This window comes from Solanum tuberosum, unplaced genomic scaffold (assembly GCF_000226075.1).
Source record: "Solanum tuberosum cultivar DM 1-3 516 R44 unplaced genomic scaffold, SolTub_3.0 scf00023, whole genome shotgun sequence".
NCBI classification, from domain to species: domain Eukaryota; kingdom Viridiplantae; phylum Streptophyta; class Magnoliopsida; order Solanales; family Solanaceae; genus Solanum; species Solanum tuberosum.
This window is the reverse complement of record NW_006238949.1, coordinates 2,990,268-3,005,344: the sequence shown is the minus strand read 5'-3', so window position 1 is coordinate 3,005,344 and position 15,077 is coordinate 2,990,268. Positions and strand designations below refer to the sequence as shown.

The 15,077-nt window shown below is 33.9% G+C and overlaps 1 long non-coding RNA gene across 1 annotated transcript; it reads right to left on the bottom strand.

The window, feature by feature from the left end:
• Positions 1-961: 961 nt before the first annotated feature.
• Positions 962-5,666, bottom strand: LOC102592856 (uncharacterized). The gene is made up of 3 exons (XR_366840.2): positions 5,456-5,666; positions 3,943-4,032; positions 962-1,156 (listed from the first exon to the last, which is right to left on the bottom strand). It is a non-coding gene; the product is annotated as an uncharacterized lncRNA (long non-coding RNA).
• Between the last annotated feature and the right edge of the window lie 9,411 nt (positions 5,667-15,077).

The following is a 15,077-nucleotide window of genomic DNA, read 5'->3' as shown; positions in this document are numbered from 1 at the left end:
CCCCCTACCCCGACCACCCCCTATCACCCCACCACCACCACCAACACCAACCCTCCATTAAAAAATATTTTTTTAAAAAAAATCATTTTAACCTAACCCCCCCCCCCCCCCCCCCTCCCATACCCCACCCCACAAAAGATAAATTAAAAAATTTAATTTTGTAAATTTCATATCCCGATTTGAAAGTGAGTCCAGTGTGGTCGAATCTTATTTAGAAATTGATTCCCGCATCAAGTGTCGGAATCAGATCCTGATTTGAAAGTCGAGTCCTGATTCGAGTGTCAAAGTCAATTTCGGATTGATCGATCGTGTTTAGGTTCGGGTCGAAATCAGGTCGGGATTGGGTCCTAATTCGAATATCAGGTCTCATGTAGGGAGTCAGAGTTGGTCCTAATTCGAATATCAGGCCTCGAGTAGGTAGTCAGGGTCAGGTCCTAATCGGTGTCGGGGTCGAGTCGGATGTTGGTGTCGGGTCCTACTTTGAATTTCAAGTCTCGAGCGAGAGTTAGGGTTAGGTCTCGGGGTTTGATTTTGGATCGATCATCGGGGTCTTTTCCAGTTCAGGTGTCGGGGTTTGGGTTAGGTCTCGAGTCGAGAGTTGGAGTCAGGTCCCAGATCAGGTGTCAGAGTCGGGGTCGGGTCTTAGTTTGAATGTCGGATCCTGGATCGTTATCGGAGTAGGATCTTGAATCAGATGTCTTCGGGGTCAGGTCCCAAATTGGTTATGTCGAGGTTGATTTTCATGTCAGAAACTATTTTCCTAAAATGTATTTTCTACTTTCTAGCAAAAAATAAAAGTTAATTTTGATATTTTCTAGGAAATATTTTTCATTCACCAACGTAACAATATAAAATATTTTCCAGTCACCAACCAAACATGAGAAAATAAGTTGGAAACCAACTTGTTCTCCAAGAAAACATTTTCTAGGAACACATTTTTCATGAAAAACATTTTCCCTCCTATCAAACACACCCTTAATTTCAATTGATACAATATCGAGATGCAAAAATCAAAATTCTAACACAAAGAATAAGAAACAAAGATAAACAAAAGATAAAAGGATAGAATAAGAGACACGAGATAGAAAACAATTGAGAATAATGATTATAGATCAATCAATACCCCCAATTGACTTGATTCCACAAAGCACCAATCCTATAAAAGTAAGACACGGGAATGAGACTAATAGACAATCAGGAATATATCAAAATCAAGACCACATATTTAAGAACACCAAATAAATACCTATATTATAGAGATAACCCTCAAGAGGAATGATTTCCTCCAGCAACAACTATGGCCTTAGACTCAAACCCCCTCAAGAGTATACTCAATTCATAAGAATTCAATATATCAAAATTAATAATCTATTTAATTAAAATGATATAGTGTAGTATTTATACTATACTAGACTTGGAATAAACATTAATAATGATTATTACAAAAATATCCTTGATGAATTAAGAGTCTTTTTAGTCAAGACGTTTGCATTTTAAGAAAGTCATTATGAATTAATAGCATCTTTCTCGAATTAGAGTCAATTGTAGTTCCAATCTCATAGTGTTAAGAGCTAATTACATTTTATTCCTATTCATTTCCAAATCACATAAATCTCTTAAAATTTAAGGATTTCGAATACATCACTCAACGTCTCGATACATTACCTTTGTTGATACAAGACATACTTGTCCTGATACATACGTCCAAATACATCACATTCCGATGTAAGAAAAGTTTCTTGCTTCTGGTCCAAGTTTACTTGTGGCCCAAATTTACTTGTGAGTCAAGTCCCTTATTTACTTGTGACCCAAGTCCCTTATTTAAATAAGATTTATATAAGGTAAAAATATTGATTTTAAAGTCTTAGTTTTAGGACTTTTAATATAGTTCAAATAAGAAAAATATTTAATAACTATAAGTTTAGTTACATTTCTTGTCCTAAGTACTAGCATAATTAAAAGACAATTATTTGAGTAAAATAGTAAATGACAATTTTGTCTGTTGTAAAATCTTTTAATGAAGGGTAATTAGTTCAATCAACCTTAGACATTCATGCTATTCCAAACACATCTCCAACTCCAACATTAAAATTTTCAAATAAGGTGAATAATATTACGTTTCATGCCCACTAAGCTTTAAAACCTTTTCGTATAGGGAAAATACATAAAAAAAACCTCTTGAACTTGGCGCGAGAACTTACTTTAGTACTTAAACTACACAGGTGCTTATATAACCCCCTTAACATCTTTTATGTGAATTATTTTAAACCCTTCGAACACCAGCCTTGTGCGCGTGTTGTTACAGCTTAGAACGGCGCGTTAGTCATCTTTTAACATTTTTTAAAAATTAAATATGCCCCTCCAACGGTAATATCCGATCCATTACCCATTTGAAGAACAATCTTCACTTTTTAAGAACCCTAATTACCTCTTCTCCCTCACCAACCCAATCATCCAAAAATGGTGACCTAATTTATTTTTTTTCTCAAATCTTAGCTCTTCAAACCTAATAGTTGAATCTTTGAAGGAATTATTGTTCTTCAAAAATGTAAGATTCAAACTTATTCTTCTTCATCTATTATTTTGATTTTTGTTTCCTCACTTTAAAATGGTGACCTAATTTATTATATTTTTCTTGATTTTTTTCAAATCTTAGCTCTTCAAACCTAAAAGTTGAATCTTTGAAGGAATTATTGTTCTTCAAAAATGTAAGATTCAAACTTATTCTTCTTCATCTATTATTTTGATTTTTGTTTCCTCTCTTTTCAGTTTTTCCAATTGTTTATCAGTTTTTCAAGATTGTCGTTACTTCTTGAACAATTTTGTAGCACACAATGCGATCAATTACTTCGCGCTAACGAAAGAAAAATCTTTAGATTAGGTCTTGTAGATTTGAGAGAATGAGAATCGGGCTTAGAGATTTAGGGATATTTGTTTAGTATTGGGTCGGGTTGTATTTTGGGAACGGGTGAATTATATAAAATGGGTAAGATATTTTTTAAACCCTTAGCGACGTGGACCAATGAAAATGCGCGTGTGTAACAATGCTCAACCTTCAACTGGGCTGGTGTTCAGAGGGTTGAAAATAATTCACATCAAATATGTTAAGGGGGGTATATAAATACCCGTGTAGTTTAAGTACTAAAGTAAATTTTCGTGCCAAGTTCAGGGGGGGTTTTATGTATTTTCCCTTTCGTATATAATAAATATTTTTCAAGAATCACTAGTTATACTCGAAATTATATTTAGCTTAAATGTGAAGAAATAATTAGCTAACTTGAATCATTTATTAAATAATTATAAAAATTGAAACATATAAAAAATAATTTAAATATCAATCATAAAATTGCTATTTATTTTTATCTTAAACCAAACACTAAGCTTATACTAGGAGCGAAGTAAATACTACTTTGTTGGAACATACATATCATCAAGTAACATGTTATTATATGGTTTTGTATTTAAGTAGAAAACGAGTTTAATTGTATTATAGCATATTATATCTTTTAGGAGACTTTTTGTCGACATTAGTTATTCTTATTAATTCTCCTAATACATCTTACCATGTATTTTTCTCTTACCATATATTTAGGGGTCCATAAATTTTTACCTGTTAATATATATTTCCTCTTATCATATATTTTAGGAGTGTTCGTTCTTACCATATATTTTAAGAGTCAATATCATAAATATAATTAAATAATAATTTGAGAAAAATAGTAAATAAGAATTTTTTCTATAGAAAAGTCTTTGAAAGAGGGAAAAAAGTTCATCAACGTTTCTAGATACTATAAATAACATATGAAGAGAAAATTAAAGTGTTTTATAGTAGGATAAAATGTAGGATAGTTGGGTGTTCATAACACGAAGACAAAAATAATCTAGGACACATGTACTTGTGTTTAAAATTTATTTACATCGAAAGAATAGTTCAAGACAAACCTGATGGCGATAATCGTAATGGAAAGTTTTCTTCGTTATATGAAGATTCTATATGCGTATCCACACCGAGAACAACATTTACTATCAACTCTGAATCAACATACTTTGTGCAAGTTAGAGGGTTACAATAACCTAAAGAATTAACAAATCAATGAATGATCACATAAAATTTTATTTTTAAAATACGATTTTCTAAGATGGAGTGAAAAATCAATGCATCATCGAGTTTGACTTGATAATTTGAAAAATAATTCGAGCAAGTGGTCATTGATGGATAAGATGATTATTTCTTAACATCAACTCTTTGATCATACTAACAAAGAAGAACAAAAATAAATAAAATGAAGATTCAATTTTTAATAACCTCATGACCACAAGCATTCATAATTTGATCCGAGGCTACCAACTTTAACATGTAGTACATATAATTGTTTATGTGCTAGAATTTAATTTGGGCTCGACTATATATAACTCTATTAATTTAGGTCAAGTAGTTAGTTTTTTTTTATGTTTTCCACCCAATGTCCGGAGTCCACATTGGAGCGCTGACTGAATTCAAATTGCACACTTCAGAGCCCATTCCTTATTAGGTTAAGAAAAACGTAATTTAAATTTAAATTATTTTAACCTAATGAAATTGAATAATAACAAGGAGATAATAATTAGAAGTCTTTTTCTTAATTCTTCTTTCTATATATTTTAGGAGTTTTAGCATACATGTGTTGCACATGTATATTACATTAAAAGATTTATAGAAGAAAGAAAATTAAAAAGTAGCAATTAAACTCAATTAACATAAATGCAAAAGGTTTAACTAATATTGATAGTGTAACCCTTTTTACTAGACAATATCTTGTTACAAACCTAATTTTAAACTCTTGTTTGTAGTTTTTTAAACACTGCCTTCACTAATTGCTCATTCTTTTTTTCTTCTCAAACCTGAACCTAAAAAGAGATGAAAAGCAAAAGGAAAAGAAAAAGCACTAATATTAGGAATTTGACACATAATCTATAATTAAGACTTCAACAATTTAAGTTTCTATCTAACATGAAAAAAATAACAGTTTGATACCAATTAGAATGGGCTAGACAATATTGTTGAATCACAAAATCATTGATTAAGATGATAAATTATGCGCTCTCTTGCTTGGAGCTTCAAATTGCAGTTATACTAAATCAAGACAATTAATTGTATCCTTTTTCACTCTCTTCTTTAATTTTTGCAACACGTTATGAATTAATTTGTAATTTTTTGTATTCTATTGAATAGATCTCGTAAACAAAAAAATGAAACGAAAGGACAAAACACTTGGTGATGTAAATGGAAACATTCTGCAGTGATTATTCAAAAGAAGACTATTTTCTTTTTCCATAAATAAAATTAAAAATATCACAGCTTGGTGATGCAAATGAGGCCTAGATCCAACAAAATCAAATAACTAGATCACTTGATAATTCATAAAACCCTAAGAAAAGTACAATCAGACATTCATAGAAGTGAGTGAGTACTTACATCTAATTCTGAGACCAATTGAGCTTGGGGATCTCTTTTTCTTCTTTTAGCTAATATTTTTCCATTTTCTCTAGCTGGTGCGGCTGCTCTTTTTTCTTGTGGTTTTATATACTAGGTTTAGGGGTAGTATGGTCTATTTCTTCTCTTTTGGATCTAATCTTCTTAAAGTATCCTAATATGGATTTTGGATCAGATTAAAAAATTTGTAGAGAACGAATGTTATATGAATTGTGGATAAGATAAAAAAATTTGGGGAGGAAGAGTGAAGTATTCTCTTTTCTAATAGAATATGCTTTCGATATAGATTGGAATGAAATTTAACACATGACAACATGTTATTGGGTTCGATCTTTTAAATTTTTATTTTGAAAATATTCAACAATAAAAATAATACCTAAATATTACATATATGAAAATTAAAAAAACATAGTTTTTTGTAATTTTTCTTTTTCCCTGCAAATAAAAAATAAAAACATTATCTAGAAAAACAAGAGTTTTTGTGATATTCAATTTTCTAGAGTAAAATCAATGTTAAAATGATATAAAAGTTTTAAAAAAAATTAGATTTTAAAATAGATATTTAAATATAAAAAAATGGGTGGAAACACATGAAGGGCCAAAAAGCACTTGTCTACAACTATCTCTACCCTTATACAAGTGTAGAATTCTTGCACTAGGGCAGAACTAAACATATCAGGCTCTTCGGTGAATGTTTCCTAACCCCAGTTGTTGATCTGCTCCAGAACCCATGGAAATGACTCAAATAACCCTAGAGTGTGAGTCACCACTCGACGATAAATCTCCTCTTGAGTGAGTATGACGCCCAAATTTCATTTGAGGGGAAGTGTATATCATCTTCCATTTTCTATTGGGTGTCTATTGGTGCAACATAAGTGGGACTTACATGGGTATTACCCTTCCACTCTTTAGTCTATTCGGTTGTTCTCTTCCATTTAACGCCCACCATGCATTACGCGGATGTCACGCCCGAGCCTACACCATGGACGCGACTGGCACTCGAGAACCATTTTTTGCCCTAAGCGAACCCTTGGCCTGGCTCAAATCTCAACGGAAGACTTACTCAACATTTGAAAGGACTCAAAAGTAAAACTTTAAAATCAATGTCTCAAATAGGTAAACTCAGAATAATTTAAAGAAACATTCAACTGGCCCCAATGGCAACTCAAGTCTAGAACATTAACATTTGAAAATGAAAAGACTCATGAACTATTGTCTATCTATCTATGAAGCATCTAATACTATGAGGGATGTCTGGACAAGACCCCCGATAATTCTAACAAACTGAAATACTGGGAAAATAAAGAAGGGATCCTCGAAAGCAAGTAGGCTCACCAAACAAATCTGGAACTCGACTGGATCAACGAAGCGCTGGTTGATGATCCTGGTTACCTGTATCCAAATAATAAAGAATGCAGGACAAATGGCGTCAGTACATGGAATGTACGAGCATGCAAGGGGAAATCTAAAACGTGACATAAGCTTGAACTGGAACTGAAGAAACAACTTACCTCGTCTCAACTCAATTCAACATCAACTCAATCTCATCTCATTTCAATATAAAGGCTATAAAGATAATGCATATAAACAAAAGCTTTTAAAAGAGTAGGTAGCAACTAAATGTATTGGAAAAGACAATATAACTCAATTTGTATGTAAAAATACAAAATAAACTTTGTTTTGGAGATTCTCTAACCGACAACTATCACTATGAGCTATGTGATGATACAACGTCTTGCCCATGCTGCCGGAACTGTCCTATACTTTATCGGAGTATAGGAATACTCTAAGTGGATCCACTAAGCTATGCTTAAAAAGCAATAAGAAATCACCTACAAAGTATGACCCTTTTTACCCACGTTGGCTACATGGTTTATGAGGGTTGTGAATTGTTTGAACTCTCCCCATATCGGTGATCCATACTACTCCCAAAATATAACTTAGCTCATATGATTTAAAAAAACATTTCCTCATCCTCAACTTTGAGATTATTACTCAAAAGAATTCTTTTAAAAGAGATAGTACTCAAAACTGCTCATGAACTCTTTTGGAAATCGATGTATCCTCTCATCTTAAATGCAAAAACATTTACTCTCGGGAATACTTAGTTTCCATATATTCATTTTGAAAAATGAACTTAACTTTACTTATCTTCAAACTCAAGTACTCAAGTCTTAAAACAAGTTTAAAAATGATTGTAAAAAGACTTCTCAAAATGACTCGGAAGAACTCTCAAGACTTAACTCTTTAAACTCTACCTTGAATATGAATTATGAATTCAAGTGTAACATCTCGCTTTTTGAAAGAACTAGAAAGACTTAGAATTGGAAAGAAACCATTTTTTTTTGGAAATAATCAAATTTGGAAAGTTTGACAAAGTTAAGCTAAGTATGAGTTTTGGGTCGACTTCAAACAACCATAAATCCTATCTCAAGATGATTTAGGTATGCTACCAGATACCGTAGGAAAGATCTTTGAATTATCTTTCCAACTCCACCGAGTTGCTCAGTTTCGAGTTAGTATGAGGGAGATATGTCCATTCGAAGTTAGGTTGTCTAGATAAAGAAAGTCAAAACCGGATTTTAGAAGGGCATTATGGTCTTTTCACTACCCAATTAATTAAATTCATTTTTGGTAATTAAGTTGGGGACAAAACTGATTGGATTCAATTTACGCTTCATAAAAATAAGTTAGGGTTTTGAGAGAAGAGAAAAGAAGAGGAGAAAAGAGGAGAGGATCAAGGCGTTCGTCGAGGTTCTTGAGTTTTGTCATGGATTTTCACCATGGGTTTGATACCTAAGAGGTATGTAAGTTTCCATAGTGTTGGGTTTGTTCACCCACACGCAAATCATGTTAATTTCATCGTTAAATTCATTCTAGAAATATGAACGTTTGAAGTTCTTGAAATTGGCTTTCATTTTTGAGTTAAGATGAGATTGATGAGTTCTTGAGGAAATCGAGTCGATTTTAGAGTTGTATTTGATTAGATTCTTGGGTACATATATTGGGTATCTGAATCTAAAGAGAAATTGAGAAAAAGAATCGAATTTAGGCGAATTGAGGTTACAAAACGAGGAAGAAAAAATCGGACAAGGAACAGGTACCAGGTCCGCGACGCGAACCTGTTCCTTCAGTGTGAAAATTTTCTCTCCTCGTAGTGGAGACGTCGCAGATTCCACTGTTTCAAAAATTATTTCGACCAAACATTTTAATTCATCTCCGCGTCGCGGACTTGCTCCCCAGACAGTGCTTTTCAACCGTTTCTGATGTTCAACTATCTGAAAACACTCCTAAACAACACAAGATCTTTCCTATCACAAATCACAACCCTGAGTAAATAAATCAAATTCAAGGTAGAGTTGAGAGTCAAGTTTTGAGGGTTCTTCCAAACATTTTTGAGAAAGTCCCTTTGAGTCTTCTACAACATCTACTAACTTGTTTCAAGACTTGAGCAAGTGAGTATGAGGATGAGTAGAATGTATTCATGAGTCTACTTTGTCATCAAGAGATCGTTCATATCATGAACCATAACTCTTGAATTCATAATTCACATTCAAGAGAGAATTAAGAGCAGAGTTCAAGGAAGCCTTTGAGTTCAATTGTGAATCCTTTGAGATCCATCATCGATTTGAGTTAAGTTTTGAGTAAGTAAGTATGAGAATGAGAAGAGTAGTATCTTCAAGTTCTAAGTCTTGAGTATTGAGTTCCTAATTCCCTTTGAGATTATATTTCTAATCATGGGGCTATTACATGTTACCCATGAAGTTCTTGAGTTGAATTGTTCATGCCATAATTCCGCATGAACCCTATAAGTCGAATAGTCTTGAGATGAGAATTATCTTTGAGTCCTTGAGTTGAATAGTTCATGCTAATAATTCCGCATGAACCCTCTGAGTTGAGAATTCTTGAAATAAGTAGTTAGGGATGGCAATGGGGCAGTGTAGGGCGGGGGCGATGCGGGTTGACTTCAACCTGCAAAATTTTTAATCCGCCAAGCCCCGCAGAACAACTCTTTTCATTTTCAACCCGCCCCGTATAATTTTTTTAATATTTTCTTTTTCTAGTTATGTTTGATACTAAAATAAAATTCATAAAAATAAATTCATTTTTTCATTAAGTTGTATTAATTTTATAGGATAGTGACTTAAAATTTTATTTTTTAGAGGTCAATTGGGAAACATGTAAGAAATTGTATTATTTTTTATCGAACCATTTTCATTTATTATCTTGAATATTTTAGTAGATTTAATGAAATTATCTTAATAAATAATGTTCTATCACTCTTATAACATGTAAAAAGTTAAAATTAAGTTTGAACCCACATAAAATCACATATACCCGCAACCCTCCCCACCCCACATTAATCTTTAAGAAACCCACTTCAACCCACCCTGAATCAAACCCGCCCCACACAACTTTAAACCCGCCCACCCCACATAGCCTTAAACCCACCCCGCTCCGCATCTGCCCCGTCCCATTGCCATCCCTATAAGTAATATCATTGAAGTTCTTAAGTTCCAAGTATTGAGTTCTATCTATGGTTATTGGAAGCCTTGCATTAAGTCGTTCACGCCCATAATTTGGCTTAAACCATATTTTAAGAAGTCTTTTACAAATGTTTTAACTTTGTTTTAAGACTTACGCTTTGAGTTTAGTAAAGAGTAAGAGTAAAGTTCATTTCTTCAAAGATTATACGGGAACGAAGTATTCCCAAGAATTAAAATGTTTTCACATTTGAGCAAGAAAGGAAGCACCGATTTCCAAGAGAGCTTTTATGCTAAGTTTTGAGTAATTATCTCAAACCAAAGAAAGAGTTTTTTAAAAAATCATATGAGCTGAGTATATTTTGGGAGTAGTATTGAGCACCGATACGGGGATGCCAGTTCATAATACCTCAAGTCTCCATAAACCATGTAGCCATCATGGGTAGAAAAGGATCATACTGTTTAGTTGATTCCTTAGTGTTTTTTAGCATAGGCTAGTGGATCCACTTAGTTAAGGCGTTCTATATGACGACAAAGTATATGATAGTTCTGGCAGCGTGGGCAAGATGTTGTATCATCACTTAGGCTCATAGTGGTGGTTGTCGATTAGAGAAACTCCCATAGAGATATATTGTATTTTTATATACACACACTGAGTATTGTTGTATTTTTCAATACACTGAGTTGCTATCAACAATTTTACAACTTTCCATATATATTGCATCTTTTACTATTGCTTTATCCTTGAGTATCATGAGTTCAGTATTTCAAGTTGAGTATCTTGTCCTTGCATACTTATGAGTTGAGTAAGTTTGAGTAGTTTTGAGTATCCTTGAGTATTCCTTGAGTTGAGTAAGTTGGAAAAGAGGTAAGTATGTTTCTTTTTTTATCAAGTTCAAGCTTATGTTATGCTTTAGAATTCCCCTTACATGCTCGTACATTCCACGTATTGAGCCCTTTGCCATGCATCATTTCATGATGCAGGTACAGGTATTCAGGATCATCAACAAGAGCTTCGTTGATACCACATGGAGTTTGAGTTAGCTATAGTGAGCCTCCTTGCTTCCGGAGGGTTCCACTTGTACTTTCAGTTATATCAGTTGTTAGGATATAGTGAGTCTTGTCCAGACTTCCATCTTTGTCAATTAAATGCTTCATAGATAGACAGTAGAGTTTCAGAAGTCTATTTCATTTATCTTGTTAAATGTTTTAAAGACTTGATTTGCCTAGTTTTTGGCTAGTTGAATATACGATTATATTTTGAGTTAATTATTTGAGTTTCAATGAATTTTATTCTGTTTTAAGCTTTGTATGCTTGAGTTAGTCTTCCGCTTGTAGTCAGCCATGATGAGGGTTTGCTTGGAGACCAATAATGGTTCTCGAGTGCTGGCCACATCCAGGGTGTAGGCTTGGGTTGTGACAAAGTTGGTATCAAAGCATAGAGTTCAAGTGTCCAAGGGTGTCTATGAATTCGTGTCAGTAGGGTCTTGTTTATGGTTGTGAGGGCCCCTCTTCTATAAATGAGGTACTATAGACATTTAAGAAAAGTTTCCCTTCTTTCATACTCTTAATTGTGCAATAGAGCTAAGTCATAGAGATTTATTCATACTCGTGCATTTCGCAGATTCCTTCGAATACCCATCATACTAGAGGTGGTTGAAAAGTAAAGTGTAAAGATCCTTATGGATGAGTTGTTCTTAGCAAGAGTCTTGAGAAAGTCATGAGACTCCAGATGGGCTTGAAAGAAGCCCAAGAGTAAGTTAAGTGTTCAATTTAAGAGGAATGCACCCATAATTATATGAATCATGCATTTAAGCTAAAAGTGAGTTGTACTCGTTTCTTTAAGCCTTGTTTCAGCTGAGATCCTTATGAGGAGGTATGTTTAGAGCTTGGGTAATATTTCCACCCGCAAAGGTAGCATGAGTTACGAGATCATGAGCAGCAGTAGTGAAAGAGCCCAGAGTTAGAGGAATGTAGCAAAGGCTTAGTAATCCTAGAAAGGGAGATAGTATTTTGAAGAGCTATATTACTATAGTCATGCACCCAGTAAGTTATTGATGAGGAGTTTTCCCTTATAGGTAGAGTAAGAGTTGCTAGTTAAGATGAGATAGAGTATATATTTGTTAACCAAAATAGAATTGATGTCGATGTGCCATCGTATTAGAAAAGACTACATTCATGTGTTGAATAAGAGAGCAGTGTATTTATGAAGTGAAAGATCTAACCTAGGCATATGATTTGTTTGAAGGGGTCATGATGTTCAGAAGGTTATAGAACTGATCAAGTAATGGGGTATAGTAGGGTAGGCAAGCAATAATATTGATATTCAGGTTTAGTAATAAACATTAAGCTTGAATTTGAGATGAGTGTCATGATCAAAAGAATGGAAACATGAGGGTGATGATGTTAGTCTTAAGATTTGATCTAGAAGACTTGACATAGATTAGGTGAGGAATTGAGGTGATTAGCTGCAATAAATATGAGTGGTACAAGTGAGAGACCCTAACCTTTAGATAAGGGCAGTGAAGTGTGGCTAAGTCACAAGAGTAACAAGAAGCATTAAGAGGTGTACTGAGAGGGTGCGTAATCAAAAGAGGTTAAGAAAAACACCTTAGAAAGAGATCTTAGTACCTGCCTATTGATAGTTTGGTAGTCATGAAATAACCTTCTCCCGAGTGTTAGAGTAAAAAAAGATGTAGACCAGTTTAGAGTTAATAGGTCCATAGCTTTCAAGTGTCAGCTTTAGACCTAAGGAGGAGATGACAGGATGAGAAATCAAGTCAAGTGTTTGAGAGTAAGATAGTAACGAGTTCCAAAGGGCTTGGGGATATCTTTTTAGAGGGCCTTTTAGCAGTGGAGTGATGTTAAAAAGAGAAGGTTAATGATCTTATCGTGATAGTGTTGGTGTATTTATTCCGTCTAAGGTTATTAATGAGGAGGAAGAAAATGTTGAGCTTTTCTATGAGAAATAGTTAAATAGGATCCCTTAGTTGGTTTCGAATATTAATGCGAACAATTCTAGTTAGTATGGTAGAGATGATAAGAGTAACCTCGTCTCATACACAATCCAACCGTCATTCGAGGACAAATGATCCCATGGGAGAAATATTGTAACACCTTTCTTTTTGAAATATCTAGAAAGACTTAGAATTGGAAAGAAACCTTATTTTTTTTTGGAAATAATCAAATTTGGAAGGTTTGACAAAGTTAAGCGTATGAGTTTTGGGTCCATTTCAAACAACCATAAATCCTAGCTCTGGATGAGTTACGTGTGCTACCAGATACCGTAGGAGATATCTTTGAATTATCTTTCCAACGCCAATGAGTTTTCTCAGTTTCGAGTTCGTATGAGGGAGATATGTCCATTCAAAGTTGGGCTGTCTAGATAAGGAAAGTCAAAACCAGATTTTAGAAGGGTATTATGGTCTTTTCACTACCCAATTAATTAAATTTCGTTTTTGGTAATTAAGTTGGGGACAAAACTGATTGGATTCAGTTTACGCTTCATAAAAATAAGTTAGGGTTTTGAGAGAAGAGAAAAGAAGAGGAGAAAAGAGAGGATTAAGGCGTTCGTCGAGGTTCTTGAGTTTTGTCACGTATTCTCACCATAGGTTTGATCCCTAAGAGGTATGTAAGCTTCCATAGTGTTGAGTTTGTAAACCCACATGCCAATCATGTTAATTTCAGCGTCAAATTTGTTCTAGAAAGATGAACGTTTGATGTTCTTGAATTGTGTTCTTGAAATTCGCTTACGTTTTTTAGTTAAGATGAGATTGATGAGTTCTTGAGGAAATCGAGATGATTTTAGAGTTGTATTTCATTAGATTCTTGGGTACATGTATTGGGTATCTGAATCTAAAGACGAATTAAGAAAAAGAATCGAATTTAGGTGAATTGGGGTTAGAAAATGAGGAAGAAAAAAATAGGACAAGGAACAGGTACCAGGTTCGCATCGCGGACCTATTCCTTAAGTGTGAAAATTTTCTCTCCGCATCGCGGAGACGTCGCAGACTCTACTGTTTCAAAAATTATTTTGACCAAACATTTTAATTCATCTCCGCGTCGCGGACTTACTCCCAGACAGTGTTTTTCAGCCATTTCTCATGTTCAACTATCTGAAAGCACTCCTAAACATCATGAGATCTTTCCTACCACAAATCACAACCTTGAGTACATAAATCAAATTCAAGGTAGAGTTGAGAGTCAAGTTTTGAGGTTTCTTCCAAACATTTTTGAGAAAGTCCCTTTGAATCTTTTTGGGTAGTCTTCTACAACATCTAGTAACTTGTTTCAAGATTCGAGCAAGTGAGTATGAGGATGAGGAGAATGTATTGATGAGTCTACTTTGTCATCATGAGATCCTTCATATCATGAACCATAACTCTTTAATTCATGATTCACATTCAAGAGAGATTTAAGAGTAGAGTTCAAGGAATCCTTTGAGTTCAATTGTGAATCCTTTGAGATCCATCATCGATTTGGGTTAAGTTTTGAGTAAGTAAGTATGAGAATGAGAAGTGTAGTATCTTCAAGTTGTAAGTATTGAGTATTGAGTTCCTAATTCCCTTTTGAGATTATATTTCTAATCATGGGACTATTACATATTATCCATGAAGTCCATGAGTTGAATTGTTCATGCCCATAATTCCGCATGAACCCTATAAGTCGAATAGTCTTGAGATGAGACGTATCTTTGAGTCCTTTAGTTGAATAGTTCATGCTCATAATTCTGCATGAACCCTCTGAGTTGAGCATTCTTGAAATAAGTAGTATCATTGAAGTTCTTGAATTCCAAGTATTGAGTTCTATCTATGGTTATTGGAAACCTTGCATTGAGTCGTTCACGTCCATAATTCAGCATGAACCATATTTTAAGAAGTCTTTTACAAATGTATTAAGGTTGTTTTAAGACTTAAGCTTTGAGATGAGTAAAGAGTAAGTGTAAAGTTTATTTCTTTAAAGATTATACAGGAACTAAGTATTCCCAAGAGTTAAAATGTTTTCACATTTGAGCAAGAAAGGAAACACCGATTTCCAAGAGAGCTTTTAAGCTAAGTTGTGAGTAATTATCTCAAACGAAAGAAAAAGTTTTTTTTTAAAAACATATGAGCTGAGTATAT